The 22,998-nt window shown below is 43.0% G+C and overlaps 1 protein-coding gene across 10 annotated transcripts in view; it reads left to right on the top strand.

The window, feature by feature from the left end:
- The window catches only part of Sgms1 (sphingomyelin synthase 1), a 242,644-nt gene that overhangs the window by 19,340 nt on the left and 200,306 nt on the right, over positions 1-22,998 (top strand). For all 10 annotated transcript variants that reach the window (XM_040745509.1, XM_040745527.1, XM_040745537.1 and 7 more), the window contains exon 2: positions 12,353-12,431. The gene's annotated coding sequence lies outside the window, so the exon portion shown is untranslated. The remainder of the gene's footprint in view (positions 1-12,352; positions 12,432-22,998) is intronic.

Genomic DNA, 22,998 nt, shown 5'->3' on the forward strand with positions numbered 1-22,998 from the left:
GCCTTTGGATTGAAGTCTGAGATGTGAGCTGTCATCTGTTCCTGCCACCATGCCTTCACTCCACACCATGAACTTTAACTCTCTGGAACCATAAGTCCAATTAAACACTCCTTTATGAATTGCTTTGGTCATGCTGTTTAATCACAACAATAGAAAAGTAAGTGATAAGGAGAACTTGCTGTCTGGATTTTGCTCTCTGCTACTTAAGACGGTGCCCAGGGAGTGTCAGGCTCAAAGTAAACCCTGTAAAACAGGTCCAGCACCCTTTCCCCCTCCTTCCCCAGATGTAATTCCAACATAGACAGCTGTTGAACAACAATGAGCTAGGTTCAGACAGTAACACTAAATGTCCCCCGATAATAACTATCCTCAGGGATTGAGTTTCAGTGCCATGATACAAGATAGGAAAAATGGGTTTAGAGGTAACTATTATAGGCTGCCTGTGGTGGGCACACCTGTAATTCCATCACCTGAAGGCGAATTGAGGACGATAAGGAATTCAAGTTCATACTCAGTACATTATTTTGATACATTATTTTTGATTTATTAAAGCTCACCTGAGGATTCAGAAAGCAAAATCAGTCTCAAGCAGTTTAGATTAGGCAGTGGTGGTACACACCTTTAATTTCAGGACTCAGGATTAAGAGGTAGACAGAACTCTGTTAATTCAAGGCTACCATGGCCTACACAAGAGCGAAGAGTAACAGAGCTCATTTGATTCCAGCTATAGCGAGGTACATAAGACAGGACAAGGTCTCAGAGCTAGCATTCATTCTCCAGCTACATTGAGGATAGGAAGACATTCAGTCTCAGGATTCTCCAGCCACACTGAGGAAAGGCAGCAGTCTGAGGTAGAGTGAGATCTGGTGCCCGGCTGCTTTGCTTTCTGGTCTTCAGCTTGAAGCTTGAACACCAATACCAGTCTCTGGGTCTTTTGCGTTTCCTGCTACAGTACATAGTGAGTGTCCAGGCCTGCCTGACCCTGCCTTGAGAAAAAAGAAGGAAGAAAGGAAAACTCTAGAAAGCAGAACACTCTCCTCCATGTATCTGCAGAGCCATAGACTAGCTGGTTGACTGGATGTCTGGAGTCACCATTGGGATGAAATTTGAGGAAAGATATAGTGCGGGTTCCGGGACTGATGGGACAGCAGAGCCAGAGCTGAGCAGTTAGGAGAAGGTTTGTAGAGATCAAAACTTTGTGGATGAGGGCTGCCTGCTCTGTGCTGATGAGAGTATCAAGAGGAGATACTGGCCAGAGAACAGGTCTGTTATGCCTCTCATTAATTGAAAACCGGCATTCAGGAAACAGACTGCCATATTATGATACATTAAGAAGTATATAATTGGTGTCTGCCCATAATTTCTGGCACATTGTCCCTTAATGCCTTAGAATCTACAGTGGAAAGAGTGTCAGATGGCTGGGAGCTCAAGAATTTGAGGATGGGAGCTGGTCTCCAGAATGAGCAACGCAAGACTAGGTAGGAGGTGTCTCAGTTAATTTCCTATTGTTGTGGTGAAACACCATGGCCAGGGCAATGTAGGGAAGGAAGGGTTTATCTGAGCTTATGGTTCCATCACCATCCTGGCTGGGAAGTGTGGCAGCAGGCAGACCTGGCAGCTGGGGCAGTAGAGGATGTGAACTGGGAATAGTGTGTGGCTTTGAGACTTCAAGGCCTACTTGCAGTTATAGACTTCCTCTAGCAAGGTCACGTCTCCTAAACCCACCCAGACAGCATGATGAGGGGAGCCAATGGATGTTCTCACTCAAACCCCCACAGAGGGGCTGAAGGTTGAGTTGTTGACCAGTGAGTGCCAAATACTCTAAACAGTCATGCCTATATAATGACACTTCCACAAACCCCTGAGCCATCTTCAGCCATCTGCAAGCTCTCCAACCCATCCTTCTCCGGGAGGTTGAAAGAGCTACCCTAAGTCACACAGTCAGAAGAGATCTAGACTTTTGTCCAGAATTTTTTCGTTGTTTTGTTTTTAGTTTTGAGACAGGGTTTCTCTGTGAAACAGTCCTGGCTGTCCTGGAGCTCACTCTGTAGACCAGACTGGCCTCAAACTCACAGAAATCCGCCTGCCTCTGCCTCCCGAGTGCTGGGATCAAAGGCGTCCAACACCACCACCTGCAGATCTTTTTTCTTCTTGTCTACCATTCAGTACGTGTCTTCTGGCACCAGATGTGTGGCAGGCGGTTCTTTACCATGACACTTGCTGCTGAAGATGCTTCAGTTTCCACTGCTTAAGGACTCAGTCCCACAAGACCGGCCCCCATTTCAGATGGTTTTACCTGTGTTTCTAACCAGCTAGCTCCAAATGAGGGATTGCTGGCCCCCACCTCCCAGGTGTCATTCATTTGCTAGGAAGGCTCACTAACTCAGGGAAGCACTTATGTGTGCTGGTTTTTCATGAAGGACATCATAAAAGATACAGAGGCACATCTCGATGGTCAGGCAATTTCTGTGACAAACCTGGTCATGTGGTCGAGCCTTTGGGGTTGGTGTGCAGGAGGAATTGGAAGCTTGTGGCTGGGGGCGAGATAGGCCCATGAGTTCTGTAAGCAGGCTTCCTGGACCACTTGTCCTCATGACTTTCAGAAGGGAAGCAAGGACCCAGGACTGACTGCTGGAGGCCATTGCGTTTCACTGGGCAAGGGATCTGGCTGCATGCATTCTGTGTCCTGAAAATGTTGAGTGCAATTGAAGTAAAAAGTAATGGACTATTTTTTTTTGGCAGAGGAAGTTTCAAGGCAGCACGATGCGGGCTATGGTATGGTTATTGCACTCTGCATTTATTGAGATTTACAGTGTGAGAGAGCAGAAAGCAGAATAGAAACAGGAAAACATACAGTTTGGGAAGGAAAGGGACGTGAACCTGGCTAAAGCTGACGAGAAGATGTGCAGGCTGTAATTGTTAAAGAAGTTAGGCCATTAAGGAGAAACCTGGACTTTTCATCGTGAGCATGGGAAAGGTATCTGGAGAGCGAACCTCATTTAACCAGGGGTCCAGTGTGTTGAAGTGCAGGTTCACTTGTCAAGCTCCTGCCTTAAGAGATAGGGCCTCCAGAGGACCCTGCGGGAGGATGGCTGCCTGAAGGGCCTCATAATTAAGGAATTTCTTAAGTCTCAGAACAGACTTTGGACTTTGAACAGTGTTGAATCTGACTACTGGGAGGGGTTGGGGAGGTGGCTCAGCAGTTAAAAGCACTAACTGCTCTTCGCAGGGAACCCAGACTTGATCCTTGGCACCACATGACAGCTCACAACAGTCAACACTTGTAGCTCTAAGGGATCTGACATTCTCTTCAGGCCTTGTTGGGCATCAGGCATGCACATGGTGCACAGACAGACGTGTAATCAAAACGCTTGTACACATTAAATTAATTAATTAATTAAAAAAGATTATAGGGACTTTGAAGCTGGACTTAAGTGACTTTTTCATTGTGACATGGCTCTGAGCCCGTGGGGGCCAGGAGCAGAATGTTATGGTACAAATACAAAACGTACTCACATAAGCTCATCTGATGAACACTTGGTCTCAAGCTGATGGGCAGTGCTGTTGTGGAAGACCTTTGGGCAGTGGGGCTTAGAGGAGGGGCTTGGAGAGGGGCTGGCTTTCTAGCCTCACCCTGCTTCCTGTCTTTATCTCTGCTTCCTGCCCATAGAGATGTGAGCGTGTAGCCTTAAGTCATTGCTACCACAGCCACTTCTCCCGCCATGCCAACCCCTTCTGTTGAACTGTATGTACCCTCAAAGTGTGAGCCTAAATAAGCCCTCCCTTCCTTACATTTGCTGCTTACCAGATTTTTGTTTATAGGAATGAGAAATATAACAGGTGTTCTGTTTAGTGTGTACTGGTATATCATTGTGGTTTTGATTCGAATTTCCCTAATAATTAGTGGTATTGGACATTTACTGTTCATATATCGTATACTCATTTTCTGCTGTCACTGTCATTATTCTAATCCTCTTCCAGGTGGTTATTATGCCATATATTTTATATTAGCAATGCTGCCAACCTATTGAAATATATTCCAAAGATCAAGGAATAAGGAAAGAGGAGGTGGGGGAGAATAGGCATACGTGTGTGTGTGTGTGTGTGTGTGTGTGTGTGTGTGTGTGTGTGTGTGAGATCTCATCTTGTCCTTACAAAACCCTTGGGGCATTAGTAGTGGCTTCAGTTTTTATGAACCAAGGAGGCCATGCTTAGGAGATGTCTACGCATTTACAATATGTTCTGAGCCAATAACATCACCCATATTCTAGTTGATGACTTTGGACCTATGAGAGTCAACTTCCTTTTATCTGTGAAGTAGGAATCTGTGCTACGTGTCTCTCAGAGAAGACAGTACTAGTGCATTGTTTTGGAAGAATGCAGACTTGTCCATGGGACACACTGGAAAAACTCGAGCCTTGGCCACCTCAGCTTTCTTCACACAGCTCCCACTGCTCTGAGGTAGTTTCTGTTCTTCTCGTTATCTGCTTCAGAAAGCCGCCCCTTGTTAAGCCTTTGCTCCCCTCTGTATCACATACCAGAGCAGACCCATGGCTCAGGCTTTCTCAGGCCAGCATCACTGGGCCAGGAATGACTGGATCGCTCCAGTTTTGCAACACAGAACTACAGTCCTGTAGCTGCTGCTGCTCTCTCATTCCTCCTTGACATGCAAACAGGATCAGTTACCATGGAGACTCCTAGGCACTAACATGGACACTCTGTTCCAAAGTTAACACTTCGTATGTGAAATGCCTCTTAGGTACAACAGGGGTGCTGGGAGGAGCTTCATCTCCTTACATAGTGTCCACAGAGTTCATTTTGCCATTTACTATCATTTTTTATAAAATCAACATTGGTTCTTCATTGGCCAGATAATTTGGAATGATTTTCAGGAAAGTAGAAATATGTTGAAAAAATGCTATTTTAAAATGGGTGATTAAGACTTTTCTGATCTAGAAAAGTTAAAATGAGCCAAGTGTTTGAGTCCTTTTAGCTCCAATGTTTGTACCAGAATGTGTAATGCTTACTAATGTTCTAAAAGGTTGAGCTTGTTGGCTAGGTTATTCTGTTTAGGGTAGTATAGAATGAGGAAACCATTTAAAAAAATTATTCATTATTTATCTGTGTGTGTCTATCTCTGTGTCTGTGTCAGTATGTGTGTACATGTGTGTGCGTGTGCGTGTGCCCACAGAGGCCAGAAGAATACATCAGACCTGGAGCAGCAGTTACAGGCCTTTGGGAGGTTCTCTGTGGTTACTGGGAACCCAATTCCTGTTCTTTGAATTAAGAGCAGCAAATGCCCTTAATTGCTGAAGCGCCACCCCCCTGTAGTTCCAGAACTAGGAAGTCTTAATATTAGCAAAATACACTAGGATACATGGCTGTTAAAATTTTATCAGGTCCTGAATTGTGAAGAGTGAGGCTTTGTAGGTAGAAACAGTGTGCGTAAAATGAGCTCCCTGCTTTTTTCCCTGCTAAGTAGTTGGAGAATGTTTCTCTTTCCTTTTCAATGTTAACATCTGTGTAACATGCCTACTGCGTATCAGGTGCATTTTCTGTGTTGATCTCATTAATTCCAACAATAAATCTTTGAAATAAAATACCCCATTTTGTAGATGTAAGTTTTATGTGCTGGAGGACATTTGCCTGTTCTGGGTAAGTCCAGAAGGAGGAGGTGGTGAGTTGGGTGCTTCTGCCTATTAGGACACCAGGACATCGTCACAGGATTCTGTGTTTTTCCTTTTTGGGGACTGTTCTCAGGGTCTAAGGTCGACACCTGCTTACAAAGGCCCAAGCTCAGGTGATATTCCATCGTCTACAGCAGTGGTTCCCAACCTTCCTAGTGCTGTGACCCTTAAATACAGTTCCTCATGTTGTGGTGACCCCCCAGCCATAAAATTATTCTCTTGCTACTTCGTAACTGTAATTTTGCTACGATTATGGATCATAATGTAAATATATATGTTTTCCAATGGTCTTTAGGACCCCTGTGGAAGGGTCACTTGCCTTTTTAAAAATTTTATTTTTGGCCTATGCTATTTTCCAGGATTTTAGAGCTTAAATTTCTTCAAGAACAAAATGGAAATATTCCTCCTGGGCATGTGGGAAAACTGTAAAGAATGTAGCCCAACACTGGAGCAGTGCTTAGCACACATAGGTGCTTAGCAGGTACTTAATGCCGTGATATAAAAAGCAGCCCGAGAGAGAAGGATGCTATGCAACAGCTCACGTGGAGGGTTTTTATTAGGGGAAAGGGAATGGGGAGAAGGGGAGGGGAGAGGGAGACCAGCCTCTGGGGACAGGACCAGCAGAAGAGGAGAGAGAGGCAGAGGGAGGGGGTGGGGAGACAGACAGAGAAGCAGGGGGCGGGAACAGACAGAGAGAGAGGAAGAGAGAAGGATGGGAGGTGGGCAGGGCCCTTTCAAAAGGGAACATAGTCAGTGTGCACAGGGGGTGCTCTTAGTGGCTGCAGCTGAGGGCGCATCCTGTCAGAGCCCCAAGGACAGGCCAGGACAGACGCCTGAATACTCACACTTAGTGTTCGGCAGGTGCCTCACAGGGCCTTCTGACTTGGCCTGGAAGAGCTGGTTAGGGTGTGGATTCTAGGCCAGGCATAAAGGCATATACCTAAAGCCCAGCTGATGTGCAGGCTAATGTGGGAGAACCCTGAGTTTGAGGCTAGTCTAAGATATGGGTTTTGATTCTATCTTCAAATAAATAAACATACAAATTCAGACTGTGGAATAAACTTCTTGGGTTCAAATCCTGGTCCTGCAGCTTATCAGTTGTATTGTATACAACTTCATTGCTCTCTGTGCCTCAGTGTTCTCCATCTATAAAATGGGTACAATGTTCCTACCTCATAAAGATAAATAATTAAAAATTATTATTATGTGTATGTTTTGCCTTCATTTATGTTTGTGTGCCACTTGTGTGCCTGGTGCCTGGGGAGGCCTGGAAATGGAGCAACAGTTATAAATCTCCCTGTGATTGCTGTGAATTGAACCTGGACCATCTGGAAGAGTGGCAGCCAGTGCTCTTGACTGTCAGGCTCTCTCTCTAACTCCAAAATAAATAATTTTAAAGCGACAAATGCAAATTTCTAAGAGATTGAGTTCAAATGATCCCATTAGGTAACATTTTAGTTCTGTCTTTCTGAGACTCCTTGACTTGTTTTTTTTTTATTTATTTACTTTTTATTCTGACTTGTATAAAGATGGCTTCCTTGCCAAATTGAAAGAATTTCTTATTACTTGTATTTAGTGCCAAGAGAATCATTTGTGATCTTATTTTTGCTAGAAACGAAGATTGTTATAAAGTTACCCTTTCCACCTAAGAAACTGGATTAACTAACTCTGTAAAGGACTTTTTTTTAATAGAAAATACTTAATTTTTTCATAGAAGTACCAAAAAGAAAAATTAGTTGTGGTAGTAGTAGTTTCATCTTACAGCTGAAAATATAAAAAGCAAAGCCTGAAGAACTATTTCCTAGAGACGATGAACTCCTTTGCTTTAGTTTTGAATTTGGCTGTTGTGAGCAAGTTCAAGATTTTTCCTTTTACGATGACAACAATAAGGTAGGACCAACTGCGAATCCAGTGGGAAGAAAGCGGTTACTCTAGGTGTAGAAGTGGCCGTACCCCACAGGCAGTGTGTGGTTCCAGCTCGGTCTCCATCATCATTCTGAAGTCTGTGTGGTGTCCTGTGAATGCTCTGCTCCATCTGTCTGGGTCACTGCTTTGGAGTATTGTTTATTTGCAGCAGTGATGCTGAAAAGAGAAGCTCTCCCTTCTGTTGGTTGAAAGCTTTCCCTATAATTAGTAAAACAAGCATGCCTCTTACTTACAGAGAGACTGGAAAGGCAGCCAGAGCCCTCTGTACACAAACACTTTGGAAAACAATTTGGCATCACTTAGAGGACTGAACTTGCTCGGCGCCCAAGCCTTGCCATCTTTCCTTAGGTAGAGCCTGCAGAAACTTGCCGTGTTTACCAGGGCACATGTGCCAGGATATAATGGCATCATTATTCACGACAGCTGAAAATTGAAAGCTCCCACAATCCTCAGTAGTAGAATAGAGCTGGGACTTGTGAGTCTGTTCACACAGTGAAAAATGTGGAATGGTGAAAAAAAATGAATGAGCCAAGTCACATGAATCAATAAGGACGAATCTCAGAATCAAATCTTGAAGGAAAGAGGAAGTCTCAGAAGAAGATACACAATATGGTTTCCTTTACATTTGGCTTAAGTTAAGCAAAACACAATGGCATATTGAGAATACATATGTGGTGAAACCATAAAGAGAAACAAATGACTGATTGATTCAAAACTCAAGCTAGTGGTGCGTTTCCATGCTTGGGGAAGTGCAAAGAATGAGTAGAGAAAATGCAGTCAACTAACTAGTGCACCCATAGCCTCAAAACAAAACCTAACTCTGGCGTGTTCTATGACAGTAGTCATCATTGCACGGCAATGGCCCTAACCTTCACACGAGACCCTCGGCATGATCAGGGTGAGGGTCAGGAATTTGGGAACAGGTTAGCTGGTTTTGACTTGGGGTCACATGGAGTTGCAGTGAGGACACACTGTGATGAGGGGTCTGCTTCTGTGTTGGCTCCTGTGCATGGTTGTGGGAGGCCTTAGTTTCTCACTGGTTTTGGGGAATAGATTTTACCATGTGTCACTCTCTGTAGAGTTTCTTTTTGTTGGTGCGTGCGTGTGCGTGTGTGTGTGTGTGTGTGTGTGTGTGTGTGTGTGTGTGTGCGCGCGCGTGTGTATGTGAGAGGGAGAGGGAGAGGGAGAGGGTGCAGACAGATGCAGATGCAGCAGGCATGTCTGTAATCCTGGGATCCTGTGGTAAATTGTGTGATGCAGAAAGGGGGTCTCTGGAAATTCACAGGCCAACAACTAGCCTGGAATACAGTAGGGCACAATGAACAGGGCTCTTTGTTGTTCATAGCTGTGCATCCCAGGCTTTATACAAGGGTTCCGGGGATTTGAACTCGGGCCTTCATGCTTGCATGGCAAGTGCTCTACCTATCGAGCTGTATCCCAGCTCTGGTACAGCTTCTTGAGGGTCTTCATGTCACGCATCCAGCTCCCCTCCAAAGACAGGAGAAGACATGAACTGCAGTCTTTGTGCAGCCTTAGAAGCATCTCTTTGGCCTTCCCCCAGTGTTGTGGCATTTATGCCAGCAGCCTCATTTACTGAGGACAGGGATGAACTACACCAGTGCAGGAATGCTGGGAGGTGGAGATCACCGGCCTCCATTTTGGAGGCTGGCTTCCACAGTTACTCTTCTTAAAACATATTTCAAGAATAACAACCTTTTTAGAGACAAACTAAATTGGTAAGTTTATTTTTATATAGTAACTGTATGATCATCGCTTTAAATGCAAATTACTGCAAATAATGTCTTACCAATTACTACAGGAAAATGTCACACGTATGAAACTCAGCTCCTGCGTGGCAGGTGCCTGCCTGATGGGCTTGTGCCTGTAGTGGGTCAGTGGGTGGGTGGGAAGGATGGTGAGGAAGATTGGACCCCAGTGATACTGTCTACACGTGATGTAGAGATGGGCTTACAGGTACCCAGAGTTCATTTGTCTGCCTCTGCATGTGGGACTCCTGATTTTGAAGAGATGTCTTCAGAGCGAGGGCCATCGTGAAGTTACATTCCATGGCATACCTGTGCCTTCTCTGTTGCTATCTTTAATGAGAGTGGACCAGTAGGCCACACTTCCCTTCCCATCCTGTAAAGTGAGAGCGAAGCTGGAAATGGCCTAGGGGAATCAAAACAGGATTTGTTTTTTCTTAAGAATTCATGAAGCAATTGTATTCTATGTCTTGGTTTAATAGTAACATCTTTAAAATTATTAGTTTATTTGTTTAACCTTCTCCCACCCAAATGTTTGAGTTCGGATCAATGTTTCTAGAAAAGATGCTAGATATTCTCCCCTTAGTTCTGTGTGGCTATAGGAGCGGCTACTTAGTGAGTATTCCTGGGGGTCCAAGTGTCCTGGTTTATGAGGCAGAATCACTAGTCTCCTTTTGAACCCCAACATTTCTGGAAGGCGGTCTGAGCTCCAGGTGAGGATGCACCTGGGAGAGTGTCTCTCACTTCTTAAGCTCACTCACTAGTGGAGTGGACAGGGCTTCCCGCACTCCGGCTCCCCTCAGGCGTTTCTCAGGAGTTAAGTATGGCACCTCCAAGCTCTGTGTGTGCAGATGTTTGCTCAGCAGAGAGGCCCTTCCTGCCAGCACAGGGCGAGTTTTCGTTCTCCCCTCTGCTTCTGGTCTTCATTTGTGGGGCCACCAGTGTGTGTGCCCCGGTGTTGCGTCATAGTTTTTATTTTATGAAAAGGAGAGTCCTCAGCAGCAAGGGCTTCCTTTGATTACCGCAAAGAGGGAAATGACCAGCATTCCAATGTGATGTTTGTTATTTACTTTAGTTAGCCTACTGTACTCTTTTGAGAAAAGGGAAGAAAGTGAATTGTGTGTATAAAATGCCAAAAATACACGAAGGGTTATTGTGCCTACAAAGGAAGTATAATTATTAGTAGTAATTACAGTCATTGTGATGATTACAGGATTAATGGTACTATTAAGCATGATTGTGGATGTCTCCTCTTAAGGAAACATGTTGTAGCACACACCCGCTCCCTCAGGTGAGAGTGTTGTTTGGCCCTTTGGCTCTGGGATGCTTTTCGGAAGGGTATCACCCTCGCTTGGGGCAGAGCAAACTGCATGTAGTGAGACATACTCTTGATTCTGGGGCTGGAAGCCTTAAGTAGGAATTTCATTTCTGTTATTTTCTAGTTGATGTCTTTGTTAGATGTCATCTCTGACTCTTAGCTTCTTTCTCAAGAGGGCGGTAAACTTACTCAGAGCTGTGGGGAAGCAGAAGGTCTGTGGTAGCAGTGTGAGTATAACATAGGCCACGGTGCTGCATTGCTCTGAAATGTGTAGCTGGGCGTAGCTTCCATCTGACGATCTTTGCCCTGCGGATTTACCAGAAATTCCAGCTCAAAAGGTGGCGTGCGGATCCTTACACTTCCAGCCTTTTCGGAGTTTGGACTGAGTTTGGGATGTTTGGGCCTTCCACCTCCTTGAAATGGTTTCAGATGAAGAGAAACTCACACGGCACTAATACTAGGAAGGCTTGAAGGATGGCACAATGGCTGGAATTTATAACAACATATTGTGAGTTACAAATTTGCTTGAGAGCAGAGAACTCTCTGGATTTCCCATCACAAATAAGAAAGTAACTAATGGCTGAGAGTGGGTGGTCCACACCTGTAACCCTAGCACTCAGAATACAGGGTGAGGGGACATAGAGATAAACGCCAGCCTGAGCTACATAGTCAGCCACCGCTCAAAACAACACAAGAAGGTAACTAATAGGTACATGAAGTAATGGATATGTTAACTAGCTGATTGTAGGAATAATTTCTCAATATATACATATAGCAGAATGTCACTTTGTAAACCCTAACTATAGGCAGTTTTTGACAAGCATACCTTAAAATGAAGCCAGAGAGAGGATGTAAAGGAAGTTCACCACTGTGAGATTGCTTAGATACAAAGATTTTTTTTCTATTTAAATTAGAAACAAGATTGTTTTGCATGTCAGTCCCAGTTCCCTCTCCCTCCCCTCCTCCCCTGCCCCACACCAACCCCCTATCCCAACCTCTTTCTGCTCCCCAGGGTGAGTGAGGTCTTCCATGGGGGATCTTCAAAGTCTGTCATATCCTTTGGAGCAAGGCCTAGACCCTCCCCATGTGTCCAGACTGAGAGAGTATCCCTCTATGTGGAGTGGGCTCCCAAAGTCCATTCGTGTACTAGGGATAAATATTGATCCACTACCAGAGGTTGCCCCATAGTTTGCCGAGACCTCCTCACTGACACCCACATTCAGGGGGTCTGGATTGGTCCCATGCTGGCCTCTCAGCTATCAGTCTGGGATCCATGAGCTCCCCCTTGTTCAGGTCAGCTGTTTCTGTGGGTTTCCCCAGCCTGGTCTTGACCCCTTTGCTCATCACTCCTCCCTCTCTGCAGCTGGGCTCCAGGAGTTCAGTGTCTGCCTCTGCTTCCATCAGCTACTAGATGGAGGCTCTAGGATGGCATATAAGGTTGTGGATGTCAAGATTGCTAGAGTGAGCTGATAGAATGTCTAGAATGTCCCACTGTCCTATGGGAATCATTGTTTTCCTTTTATATTTCTCCCTGTTTTTTTCCCAAGTTACAGCAAATTTTAATCTCAAGACTTGCCATGTAAGACATCTACTGTTGGAGATGGCTTTAGGAGAATGCAGTTCCTTGCTGCTAATGTGTTCCTTCTTGCCACTTGCAGGGTGAAGGCAGCATGAGTGGTGCCCGTGGGCAGACTTAGCCATTTGCTTTTATTTAGAAGATAGCCACCCACTTGGAAGGTGAGTAAAGACTCGTCTGCAGCATTTTACTATGAAAACTTCTCAAACCTGCTGAAGAGTTGGAAGAGCATGCAGTGAGCTCCTGTGTGCCTTGCAGCTAGACTGGAATGTTGTTAGTGTTTTGCTGAAATTTCTTCCTGTTTGGCTAGGCTTGTCTCTTTAAAAAATGCTTGGATTATTTTGTTTTTATTTTGTTGAAGCACATGGAAGTAAGTTGCAAGCATCATGGCATTTTCTCCTAAATTTGTAGGAGCTTCTAAAAATAATAATGTTCTCCCATGAGTGACATTTTAGGACAGTCATAAATTATGTGACACCAAGTCACTTCAGTAAATGCTTAACTGTGTAACTGAGATCTTCTCCCTTCATAGTTTACAGAAATAAAAGATTTTAAACCAATGTTGTTAGCATTTTGCTAAAATTTTTATCTAATTAGTGTAATGGCAGTTTTTATCTAATGGATGGGCAGCTAAGCAGTCTGAATCAGGTTGACAAGAGCCATGTGAATATAGAGGTATGGTATTGGCCCTATATACAGACATCTGTGCTTGCTTCTTTTTCTGTAAGCTGCTTGTCCACTGTGGCTACCTTTGGTTTGTTGGGCAAGTGGATCAGATGGTGACCACCCTCTTCCTGATCAGTATTTCATAAAGTAAGCTAGTCTCTGTTATATAATGTGATTGAAGGTTAGTTCATGTAATCTGATGTGTAAGAACTTGTAACTACAATCACTATAAAAACTATAAAGCACAGCAAATCTTTTAGACGTTATATATGATTTCTACTCAAATAGTCAAGTCTCAAGCTCACTTTTAGCCTCTCTAGTGTTGAACTGAACATACTAGCCTCAATTTCACATGGCCACTGGTGATCTTTCCACATTCTCCTACAGATTTACATTCTCTTTTTTAATTAAATGTTATTTTTTGCAGGGTAGCTATTGGCTGTTCTGAATTCCAGGCTTCTTATAAGTACACATATTTGAAATATATAGCTCAAGGTGACTTGACAAACCAAACAAAACCTATGTGATTAGCACCCAGATTAAGGAACCTCATCCCGTCTAGTAGATACTATGCTGATCCCTTGATTTGTAGCAATATGAATTGTGTGTGTGTGTGTGTGTGTGTGTGTGTGTGTGTGTGTGTGTTGTAACGTATAACCCTGTAATGTGTACTTTTTCCCACCAGCTGTCTGGGTCCTGCTGCTGTCTCAGCCCCCATATAACACAGGAGATACTGCATTAATAGTGAAGAGGTTGGCCATTTGCTATGGTTTCATGTTGGCTTGCTCTGACTTAATTATTAACCTATAACTGCTAATCTGAGTAGTTCCACATGGTTTTCTCTTACTGGAGAAAGGGCCTGGACCTCTTACTCCTCTGGTGTCCTACATGGTGACTGACTGTGCCTCTGTTTCCCAGAATCCTCCTCAACTCCTAGTCCCATCTATCTTGCTTCCCTGTAGGCCAACCAATCAGACAAACATATACACAGAAGGACTTCCCTTATCATCTCCTCTTTTCTTTCTAAATAAAAAGAAAGGTTTTAACTTTAACATAGTCAAATTATATGTAACAACAGTTATCAAGAACTATAGTTACAATATTTAGTCTATTAACATTTAGTAGGATTCAAAGAAAGTATTCTATTATCCTATCTTTGTAAGTCTAAAGTCTTTATGTAGCTTGTCTTTTATCATAACTAAGGAAAACTATAGTTATAACTGTCTTTAACTTCATCAAAGACCACAGAATAATAATATATTAAACACTAGAATTGACAGAGACATCTCGCTACCTGGATAGTCACCTGAAGTTCCTTTGTAACATTAGGGCATCCATATTTAGCCCATAGGCCACAGTGTGTCTGGCAGACTTCTCAGCAAAGCAGGAAATTTTAAAGTGTCCATCTGCGTTGGCAGTTTGTCAGTCATTTTTCCTGTGTCCTGCAGAATGTCTGGCAGACTGAAGCACAAACCCTTTAGGACTGTCCATCTTGTTTTGTAAGTTCAGCAGTCATTTTCTTGTGGATCCTGCATGTCTAGTTTATACAGCAACAGTTAAACAGTCCAGACAAAGGCAGTTTCTTGCTCAAATGGCTAATCTTGCCATGTTGGAAGCAAACTCCATAACAAATTTCTTCGATGTTCATCTTCCTCCCAGACATAATTGGTGTGCCAGGAATAGTTGTGTCTCACTATCATGAAAAAATGCCATATATTCTGCAGGTCTTTGAAAGGTTTGAAGAATATCTACCCATCTCAAATACATCTCTGTATACCTAAAAAAACCTAACTAACCTAATTATAGGTTTTGACTATTACAGGTACTATCTATACTCTGTACTTAATTATACATTTCATTTTTAAAGAGCTGTATAAACATAATATCTAAACAAGAGGAGAAATATATATATATCACAAAATTGACTTTAAATTTGTATTAATAAAAATCCATTCCAATACAAAGTATTCATTTTTATACCATAATCTCCCTTTTCCTTTAAAAAGAGATTGATTGTGATCATTACCATTTATAAGCAACTCCATTTAGATGAAGACAAAATTTTATAAGCAATATTTGGGAATTTGTGTGTTGTTCATTCCAAACTGCTTCCTGCTGGTTGCGGGTGCTGTCCATACCATGGGGATCATGACAAAACACAGAAACCTGGCCAGGTCCTTGTTTTTGTAGTCTTCACGGCTACATCGTCCCAGCTGTTTCAGATGCTGGACTGCCTGGGACACTGCTTCAGGGGGTCTTGCTTCATCAAACCATACTAGTCTGGAAGGAACCCACTGCTCCTCATTTTCTGTGGAAACACAAGTAAAAACTCTTTTCCCAAGTAATCTGTCCTTATATTTAAATTTAGAAGTCAAAGCATTTTTAACATATATAAGTTGGATTAATTCAGCAGCATTGAAAATCAAATGTCTTTTAGCAGTTGTTGCCCCTTCCACAGCAATTAAACAATTCAAAGACAACACAATAGCATACAGTATCCAAACTCTCTGTGTATTTTCCATCCTTATGTGGCTTTTTTTATTACTCTATTTCTTTTACTTTTATTTATTTATTTTTTCTCTGATAAAGGGTTTCTCTGTGGAAATCCGCCTGCCTCTGCTCTGGAGTGCTGGGATTAAAGACTTGTGCCACCACACCCAGGCACTATCCAATTTCCTTTTCTCCTCCAAACCTATGTATATTTTTTAAACACACTATAAACATTTTAGAGGTTTTACTTATCTGAATCTGACTTTACTGTAAATCTTTATGTTTTTCTGGCCACGTGTCTTTTATCTGCTAAAAGCTGCACCTGTTTTAACTGATGTCTTTCTAAGATGGTGGGCATAAGTTTTCCGCCAGCACTGGCAGTGCAAGTCTCTGCTTGTCTCTAGTAAACAGAGCCCACCGGAGAAAAATGCTGTTACCAGGAAGCTGTGCTTCTCTCTGTTCTTTTGTTTTTAAAATCCCTTTTAAGCTTTTGTTAGATTTACATGGAAATTCTTGCCACACATTGAGGATGCCATTTGTAATGAGCATTCTTCCTGCCAGTCTGGTTCCAGAGCCGCATCAGTCCCAAATGAACACGCAGGACGCTGTATTAATTATGAAGCTGTTGGCCGTTTGCTACGGTTTCTTATTGGCTAGCTCTGACTTAATTGTTAACTCATAACTGCTAATGTGAGTATTTCCATGTGGACTTCTCTTACCAGAGAAAGGGTCTGGACCTCTTATCCCTCTGGCGTCCTCCAAGGTGACTGACTGTGCCTCTGTTTCCCAGAATCCTCCTCGACTCCTAGTCCCATCTATCTTGCTTCCCTGTTGGCCAACAGTGTTTTATTTATCAACCAATAAGACAACATATGCACAGAAGGACTTCCCGCATCATAACCCAGATCATATTTTGTGTGTTTTTGTCAAACAACCATTTACTATTGTTGTTGTTACAAATGCAGATTGTCCATGTTAATTGTTTTGGAGCATTTCCCTGTGTGGAAACACAATGATTTATTGACTCCAGCCGATGTGGATCATTTGAAGGGGTTCACTCATCCAGGCCATCCTCCACTGAAATGGTGATTGAGTGAGGTTTGTCTTTACCATGGCTACCGTGGGGTAGCAGCAGGATGTCCAGCCTTTGCCCAGCTTCTGCTGTTTGTGAAGAAGAAGTCCTGCCATGATGGGTGCAGGCGCATGCGGAGCTCTGTGTGGTTTCTTCAGTTCTGCAGTGACCCCAGCTGTTCTTCTGACTCCCTGCTCTTTTCTGTTGGCGCTGTTCTCTGGACCCTCCTCTGCCTCTCTTATTCTGCACGTCCCCAGGAAGACAACAGACTCTTTCAAACAGGCCTATGGTGAATAGATAAGCTTAGTGGGTGCTGATTCTAGGTGTTAAGTAAGGGGGAAATAACTGTCAGTGTGACCTTGCCCTTGAGGTGCCACAGTTCTAGATGCAGATTAGTTGTACTCAAGAGTTCAGGAAAGTAAATTCAAAAGCATTCATGCACCAAGCTGGTAATAGGATGGCAATTAGCAGACAATAATTGGCACTGTGGAGATTTGAGTATATATAACCAAGTATATCTGGCTCAGCTTAGCAAGTTGCTTAAGGGTTAGAAGATATCTTATGAGAAAGTATTCTCCATGGGAAAATGATATTGTTATTGCCAGACTCTGTTTTTCTAAATAAAGTTTTATTCAAATGCAGGCATGCTGATTTGCTCACAAATTGTGTTATAAAATAGCAAAGTTGAAAGTTGGGTTAAAACCCAGGGTATATAGTTGCAACAAATGTTATATATGACTCACAAAACTGAAAATATTTATGATCTTCCCTTTTCAAAATGTTTGCCAGCTCCTGCTTTATGTCACTAAAGCAAAGAAATAGTAGGGATAATCTATGTGGTCATATAAAAGTCTGAGTTCAGCAAGTTTGTTCATTCATCCAACAATATTTAAAGTGCCATTATATTTATGCACAAATGATGATAATCAGATAAAGTTTGTGTACTTAGAACATTTTTAAGAGGCGCTTGAGAACTCAAAACTCCATTCTAGGAGGTATACCAAAATACAGGATGACAATGAAATCGGCAGTTCCTCAATTTAAAATTAATATAGCAACTGTCTTAGTTTTATAAATTTGATCTGTAGGTACTCTATGTAATCTAGTGACTTACTCAGTAAGAGGACTGTATAGTGTAGTCTGATATACACCAGTTCTTAGAGCTTTAAGATCCTAACTGTCTGTAGTGTGTAACTCCTGGCTATGTGACCACTGCCTGGTCTGGGGGGGGGGCTTTTGGAGGGCTTATCACAGCAAGCCATGCAGACCTCTGATCTTATGCTGCTGCAATCATAACAAACCTCAACAGAAAGAACAGCAAACCAAGATAACACAGTGTGGAATGCAGTTTAACAAATCAGTCTGTTAGTGTGCTTATCTGTTTGCTTGCTCAAGGTCATACATGATTATGTTTAATAGGAGTCTGTAGGCATCACTGCAAGGAACACAAAGTGATGCCTTTTATATTTCTCTGGGAAATGTGTTTTAAATATCATTTTGACCTAGCTAGTGTTTTTTGTAAGTGCTTGTGTGCATTTTATAGGCGGACACTTGGGTTATAATTGTCTGTCTACTTACCACCCCATGACGGTCCTCAGATCAGCTATGATCATGTCAACGAGCCACCTTGGGCCACACAGACTGCACGGCCTTCTTTCAGCCCAAGTGGTCTTTTAGCAAGTGAGACTGGGTGTTTACTTGGATGTTGTAGCTGCAATTATTTAGCAGTGTGCTAATCCTGGAGTACAGAAAAGTGTAAGGCTCTCAGTGATGCTTTCCATCCCCTTGGGAGCCACCAGACCTCAGCTGACATGCTTTTTTTTTACCCTACTTGGAGGCAGGGGCATAGATGGGCTTTCCTTTGAAATCTGAAGACTTCTGAAGAAACCGCAGAGAGGGACTGTGAGTGAATAGTTGAGTGAGAGTTTAACTCCATCCTGGTTTGTTCTATTGCCAAACTTGGGTGCAGCTGTTTTTCTTTAAGATTTATAGTTTGTTTCCCAGAGATTCACATGCTAGAGATCTGTGAAATGCTGTTGCTGAGAGGAGGTAGGGCTTACTAGATCAGTGGTTCTCAACTTGTGGGTTAAATGGCCCTTTTACAGGGGTCTCTTATCAAATATCCTGCATATCAGATATTTATATTATGATTCATAATAGTAAAAAAAAGTTACAGTTATGAAGTAGCAGCAAAATAATTTTTTTGGTTGCGGGGGTAATTTCAACATGAGGAACCGAGTTACAGGGTCGCAGAATTAGAAAGGTTGAGAATTGCTGTACTAGCTAGGGAGAAGGCCAGTTGGATGCTGCCCTCAGAAGGAATTAATGTGGCTCATGAGACCCTGTTTAGCTTATTGAGACTGAGTGTCCCCGTCTCTCTTCTGTATTCGTTGCTCACCACTCTGCATGTGTCCTCGCCATTGCTCTGCACCAAAGACCCACCACAGCTGAGCAGATGCTGGTGCCATGCTTCTAACCCCGCAGAACTGTGAACTAGATGGCCCTGGGACTAAAATGCCCACCCCCCTCCGCCTATCGCCTCAGCTGCCTTTGAGCTTTCAATCTTCTTGTCTCAGTATCCTAAGTAGCTGGGGTTACAGTCCTGCATCATTGGTCCAGCTTAATATGCCATTTCCTGAAAACTAATTTGCAGATAGGAAGTTCATCTTTCTTCAGTGTTCTGCTGATGTGCCACCCTGATAGGAACATACTTGAGAGGGGACGTCCAGCTGGGTACATCTAGGGTTAGCATTCACTCAGAAATGTTTTCTGGTTGTTAAACAAATCCTGTATTCAGAGCAGCTGATGACAAATACATTTTTGGGGTGGGAGGTGCTTGGATTGTGTCAGAAGGGTGTGAGATGTGGTCACTGACTCAGGTTTGGACACTCTTATTGTTTCTGAGGGTTTTAGCCAGTTCTGTCTAGAAGGAGTCAGTATTTCCCTATTAAAGGTATTTCCCCACAGTCACTGAGAATGCTTTTTCCGTTGTAATGATGGAGGCTTGCTCTAGGGACTTCAGATGTTGATATGACCCAGACATTTACAGAGGGTCATGTTGTGTTTGGGGGACAACAATAATGGTTTCTCTATACTCGAGAGTATACAGTTCCCCCATCTGCAGCTACCAAGGCAAGGGAAACCTTAGTAGAAAACACAGTTTTGGCTTTCCATGCCATGCTTTTAAGGAAAAAGTGGTGTTAATCAGTATTTACCAAGCTTATTTCCTGGCCGGACCCATCGCTTCCCTGCACGACAACTGCCCTACAGTACAGTTTTCGCTGAGTGCAGCTGCCTGGTATGTGGGAGGAGCTTGGCTATGCCTTGAATGAACAAAGCCCCTCGGCCATTGCCTGTGTCTTTTATTTATTTATTTTGAACCTTTCTTTTTACAAGGGATTGTGACGATGAGACACTGTTAGGAATTTCAGTGGCTCTTCCACTAATGCCTAGTGTTCAGATCCCCCTTGTTATTGTTATCTCTTTAACAGGGGGACGTGGTGATGTTTGAGCATTGATTCCAACACCTGATGATAATTATATTCCAAATCACACATACTCAGAAAGTCAGTGGATCAACTTCTAATTCTGTAGAAAGAGCCCGAGTTTACCAATACCCCTGGGAACCATAATAGGTTCTTAGACTTAACTCCACCCCTGACTGTTAGCAACCCCTCCACATCCTCTTGCTGGGTAGTCTAGGATTAAATATTAGTAATTCCTTCATTACATTTGACCTGGACCTGTCTCATAGCCATGAAAGCAGGCCCACTGTCGTCTCCTGTAATATCAGCATCCAAAGTGATAGCATTATTCTTCACTATGGAATGGAGACCACCGTGAGTTCTTTTGTTGATTATCCTGTTTAATATTTTCTCTTTTAAAACCTTTAAACATCTTTTAATTTTTTTTACACTTTATGGGTTTTCTGCTTGCTTGTGTCTGTACACCACTTGTGTTGGACATACTGGGACTGCAGTTACAGACAGTTGTGAGCTGCCATGTGGGTGCTGGGAATTGAACCCAGGTCCTCTGGAAGAGCAACCAGTACCTTTAACCCCCGAGCCACCTCTCCAGCCTCTAAAAAGTTGTTTTTAATTGAAACAAAATTACATCATTTCCCCTTCCTCCTTCCTTCCTAGCTACTCTCCCATGAGCCTCTCCTTAGTTCTGTACCCCACTCTTACTTTGATAGCCCCTTTTTCTTGGATTATGTAAAACACTAATCCTGCCCCACAACTCTTGGTTTTTTTTTTTCCTGCTCCTTAACCTCTGGTGTCAATCATTTTGCCATTTTCATGAGGCTGACTATTTCAAATACATCATGGAATGGGACACGGAGCGATGATGTGAATGAGAGAAAAACCCAGGTTCAGTCCCATCAGGCCCATTTCCTCTACATTCCCCAGGGTCCTGTCAGGAGCTGTTTGTAAGACTGGAATTCACTTGGAGCATACCATGGTCTTTGTAGTCCAGCTGTTCGTAAGACTGGAATTCACTTGGAGCATACCATGGTCTTTGTAGTCCAGCTGTTTGTAAGACTGGAATTCACTTGGAGCATACCATGGTCTTTGTAGTCCAGCTGTTTGTAAGACTGGAATTCACTTGGAGCATACCATGGCCTTTGTAGTCCAGTGTTTGCGACCTTATTGGTGGAAGGTGTTTCAATTTGCTTTCTCAGAGGCTATGTCCTTCCTATAAAGGGGTTACTGTCACTGGCACAGTTGTGCTAAGTTTAAATGAAGAGACATTTTGTAAGTCGTTAAGCCTGATGTAGGAGGTAACATTGACGTAAAAGTTGTATAATTTTTTTGGTTTTGTTTGTTTGTTTTTGAGACAGGGTTTCTCTGTGTAACACTGGAAGTCCTGGAACTTGCTCTGTAGACCAGGCTGGCCTTGAACTTACAGATATCCATATACCTGCCTCTGCCCCCTCCCCCCCCCCCCACATGGGCAACCACTCTCCAAGGGTCCAGTTCTTTGTGCTTTTCTCTTCCTGGTGTTTACCTTGTAATGTGTAAATAGGATTCGTGAATGCCTTGCAGCTCGGCTACATTCATCTTAATTTAAAAAAATTACCTTTTCTTTTTAAAGGCATCAGCTACAGCTTTCCACACGAGGCTTCGGGCAGTATTTTACCATATATCAGTTTCATCTTGAAGGACTCACACCTGGAACCATATCCTGGCATCCATCCCTCGTGCTGTGGGCTTGCTGTGTTGTCCTTTGCAGTCCCCTTCTGAGGAGTTCTCGTCCCCTGCCTCTGCATTGGCTTTCCCCTTTTCCTTCACCCCATATTCTGATTTTTCTCCTTTTACCTTCTAATTTTGCAAGCTTTCTAACAATTTGCAAATGGGAGGTTAAGACTTCTGAGCTGCTATACACCTGAGAATGTGGCACACATGTATAATTTATTGCCCGGCGTGGTGTAGAATTCCTGGCTGGAAATCACTGAGTTGTGTGTTCACTGTCTCCCAGCATCCAGGCTTCAATGTGAGAACACAAGAACGTACTGATTCTCCATTCTTTCTAGGACATTTTATTGTGTCTCTTGACTTCATTCTTTAGCATCTGAGTCAGTTTACTGATGTCACGCCATGGTCGGGATAGACTTTTTGTTTTTTGCTGAAATACAAATGGACACTGTAATGATTAGTTTTATCACGTGATAAAACCTAGCTGCCTTTGGGAAGTGAGTCTCAGGGAGGAATCGAGTAGATCAGGTTGGCCCTTGGGTGTACCTATGAAGGATATTTCTTAAATGGTTAATTGAGGTGAGAAAACTCACCCTGAATGTGGGTGGCACCATTTTCTGGTTTGGGGTACTGTTTAAGGAGAGAATTAGCAGGGTATGAGCATGCTTGCGGCTTTTTTCTCTCTGCTCTTGCTTATTAAGTGGCTGTTTACCTTGAGTTCCCGCCCTGACTCACCTGCAGGCATGGCTGGGCTGTAACCAGGAATTGTAAACCAACTTAGCTCCTCCTCCTCCGGGCTTTGCTCTCCTGGGTATTTATCGGAGACCTGGAAGGAGGTGCTGTTCCTTCTTTTGTGTTCTGGGCTACAGCATTGACTTTCCCCATTGTTTACTCAGCTTTCTTCCGAGATGTTGACTTGTCTGTGAGCGCCTCTTCCCAAGGATAATTTTCAAGTTTTTTTTGGAATGCTTCTAAAGTTTTAAGTTTCTTACCATGTTTATTTTCTGTTGTTGATATTTCCTTTTTTCATAAACTGGGTATTCTGAGATTAATGATCTTGTTTTGTTTTGCTTTTTTTCCCTTTGAAACTTTATTTATTTATTTTTGCGCCTTCTTTGCTTCTAGTTGCAGTCCCCTTTCCGCCCCCTTTTCTCTCATTCATGTTAGATATTTTATATGCTGGATGGTTCTGGAAGGTCTGCTTCTGAGGTAGACCAGTGCTTTACAAACTAGAAGATTTATCTCCTTTTGCTCTGTTAAGTCTATTGTCTTCATTTTCCAGCTTTAAAAACAACCTGAAGATTT

Source organism: Mesocricetus auratus, unplaced genomic scaffold (assembly GCF_017639785.1).
Source record: "Mesocricetus auratus isolate SY011 unplaced genomic scaffold, BCM_Maur_2.0 Super-Scaffold_4256, whole genome shotgun sequence".
Classification (NCBI taxonomy): Eukaryota; Metazoa; Chordata; class Mammalia; order Rodentia; family Cricetidae; genus Mesocricetus; species Mesocricetus auratus.